This window comes from Echinops telfairi, unplaced genomic scaffold, assembly GCF_000313985.2.
Source record: "Echinops telfairi isolate 266 unplaced genomic scaffold, ASM31398v2 ScPeMD7_7475;HRSCAF=8513, whole genome shotgun sequence".
Classification (NCBI taxonomy): Eukaryota; Metazoa; Chordata; class Mammalia; order Afrosoricida; family Tenrecidae; genus Echinops; species Echinops telfairi.
In genome coordinates this window covers 23,730,041-23,733,543 of record NW_022111379.1, presented here as the reverse complement: position 1 = coordinate 23,733,543, position 3,503 = coordinate 23,730,041, and the positions used below count along the sequence as shown (strand labels likewise).

Sequence of the window (3,503 nt, the reverse complement as noted above, 5' to 3'; positions counted from 1 at the left end):
TTACCAATAATCTAAATCAGTCTTGTGCAGCCAATTTATCTAATAGAGCATGTCTTTTGGTTTCCATGAGAATCGATTGTTGGTCCAAGCAAGACTAATTCCTTAACAATATCAACCTCTTCTCAATTTATTATGATGTTACCAAATGGTGCAACTTTGAGAATTTTGATCTTCTTTACATTGAGTTGCAATCCATACCGAAGTCTGAAATCCTTGATCTTCATTAACAGGTGCTTCAAAACTTCCTCACTTTCAGCAAGAAAGATATGTCATCTACACATGGAAGGCTGTTTATAAGCCTTCTTCCAGTCTTGATAGCATTCTTCTCCATATAAACCACCTTTTCTGCTTATTGTCCCAGAATGCAGATTGAACAAATATGGTGAGAGGATACAACCCTGTCAAACACCTTTCCTGTTTCTCTTATTGTGGTGACTTGTGTGTTGCTGTGATGCTGGAAGTTATGCCACAGGTATTTCCAGTGCCAGTAGGGTCAGTCAAAGTGACCAGCTTTCAGTGGAGCTTCCAGACGAAGAACAGGCAACAAAGAAGGACCTTGCTCCCTACTGGAGAGGAATGAGCCACTGAAAAGTGTATGCATAGAATTGAAACTTTGTCAGATACTGAAGGCCTAATGAATGGAAGCAGAAAATGATCAGAGACAGTGTCCGAAAATGGGTCCCTTGGGTTGGTGAGCACTCAAAATATGATGGAAAAGGAGCTAATTTCTCAGAGTTGAGTTAGCAGGGTGAAATGGGTCAAGGAAAGTCCCTAGAAGTGGAGCCTCTGGGATCTTCATTTATTGATGGGGCACAACTCAACATAAGGAGAAACATCTGCAAAAATCTGTTAATGATCATAACTTGGAATTTGCACTGTAGGAATCTAGAAAAATTAGCATTTATCAGACATAAAATGGAACTCATAAAGATTGATGCCCTAGGCATTAATGGGCTGAAATGGACTGGTATTGGACATTTTGAATTAGAAAATCATAGGATTTACTATATCAGGAATGACACAATCAAGAAGAATGGCATGATATTCATTGTCAAAAAGAACTTTGCCAAATCAATAATGAAGTACAATGTTGAGTGTGATAGAATTATATCTACTTGCCTTCATGGAAACCCAATCAATACAACTATTACTTAAATTCATGCACCAATCACAAAAGCTAGTGATGAAGAAAATGAACTACACCAAGGACTTCAGTCACCTTTTGATCAAGCATGCAATCAAGATGCATTGATAATTATTGGTGACTGTAATGCAAGGTTGGAAATAAAGGGGAAGGAACAGTCATTGGAAAGCGTGGACTTGGTGATAAAAATGAAGCTGGAGATCACATGATAGCATTTTAAAAAATCAATGACTTGTTCATAGCAAACACCTTTTTTGAACAACACAAAAGGTGACTAGACTCGTGGACTTTTCCAGATAGAATGCACAAAAAATTGACTACATCTGTGGGAAGAAATAATGGAAAAGCTCAATATCAGCAGCAAAAACCAGGCTGAAAAAAAAATGAAGGCAAGTCCATGAGAGACAAAATACAACCTGGAGACTATCCCACCTGAATTTCCACAAGAGCTCAACAACAGATTTGGCATCAGAAGATCTGATGAACTATGAAAAGACATCAAGAATATCATTCATAAAGAAAGAAAATGTTCATTAAAAGGATGAGAAAGAGGTTCATTTCTGAGGCTCTGTGGAGACCTCCACCCAGTACTGCTTTTCCTCCCTAGGCCTCTCCCTCTGTCCCGCTATTCCACTCACCTCAGAGCCCTTTAGGATTGATATCCTAGGGTGAGGTGTGAGCAGGTCGGGGGAGGGTAGTTACCGCTGAGGAGCTGCTGTTGTGATCTTCATGATAGAAGTACTGGCAACAACTTACACTCAGAAACTACTACACCAGCTGAATACCTTATTGGAACTGGAGTCTAGATGTCAGTCAAAGGTCAGCGGGGTGAGAGTAATTGAGTCTGTTCACAAGAACAGCCTCAAAATGACTGCAAGTATAAGTGACTTTGAAGTTAAAGAACTTTCTAGTCTAACTCAGTCCTTTGTCTTTGACACAGAAACATTTTCTTTAGCTATGAATTGACTGGACATATTTTTGTCCAAAATGAAGGTACTATGCAAGCACCTTGGGTGTGTTCGACTCAGTTGCTTGTATTTGGCTGTAAAATCAATAGAAACAGAGAGGGATATCCCATTGGCAAATGACTTGATTCATATTAGCCATTATAGATTCACAGCTTCAGACTTGATGAAATTAGAAAAGACTGCTTTGAAGAAGGTGTGTTGGAAAGTCAAAGGTGTTACTGACTTTCAGTTTCTGCCAGTCTATTATTCACTCATTCAAGAGAACCTACCACTTGAAAGGAGAAACTGCCTTAATTTTGAAAGACGGGTGGTCAATTTAAGGCATGCCACTGCAGGATTTTACTTTCTACAGTACCCCCGCCCCCACCCTGTGCTGACATTATCTAGCATAGCACTTGGGATCCAAGACCAGAGTGTATACAATTAACAAAAGGAGTAGGTCTTCAGAAACTTTCTAAGAAAAAATGGGAGAGATTTGACCTTCTGGCAAGAACTTTTTTTTTAAATCATTTTATTAGGGGCTCATACAACTCTTATCACAATCCATACACACATCAATTGTGTAAAACGCATGTGTACATCATTCTCAAAACATTTTCTCTCTACTTAAACCCCTGGCATTAGGTCCTCATTTTCCCCTCCCTCCCCGCTCCCCCCTCCCTCATGAGCCCTTGATAGTTTATAAATTGTTATTTTGTCATATCTTGCCCTGTCCGATGTCTCCCTTCACCCACTTTTCTGTTGTCCATCCCCCAGGGAGGCAGTCACATATAGTTCCTTGAAATCGGTTCCCTCTTTCCTACCCACTCTCCCTTTACCCTCCCTGTTTCGCCACTCACACCACTGGTCCTGAAGGTATCATCTGCCCTGGATTCCCTGTATTTTCAGTTCCTATCTGTACCAGTGTACATCCTCTGGCAAGAACTTTTATCCACTTGTTTAACTGAATATTCATCAAGTAAGTGTTCCAAACCAAAAGTTCAGAAGTTGAAATGCATTGTTTCCGGGTGATGGCAATTAAATTGAAGAAGTTACTACAGGATAGGCCGCCTTTCAACAATATCTGAAACAGTTCCTTCATTGCGTTATTACAGCGGCAACAAAAACTCTTCTCTGAAGCCTTTCTCTACAAGCCTAAGTTTTAGAAGCCATTGTGTTAGTCTAGGTACTTTAGAGAAACAAGTCCACAGAAACCCATGTATAAGAGAGAGTTTTATATTTATAAATTATGATTATAAATGTGTTTATTATGAGGATTGTATCAAAAGCAACATTTTGCAAATGTGCTGCGAAGACTTAATGAGAATTACTATATTAAGCAACAAGGATCGTTTCTAGGCACCCGCAGTGAAAATACATAACCCATGTCTGGGGACATCATTGCTATATGG

General features: G+C 39.5%; 1 pseudogene; it reads left to right on the top strand.

The window, feature by feature from the left end:
- Positions 1-1,873: 1,873 nt before the first annotated feature.
- LOC101638547 lies at positions 1,874-3,123 on the top strand (annotated as a pseudogene).
- The last annotated feature ends 380 nt before the right edge of the window (positions 3,124-3,503 follow it).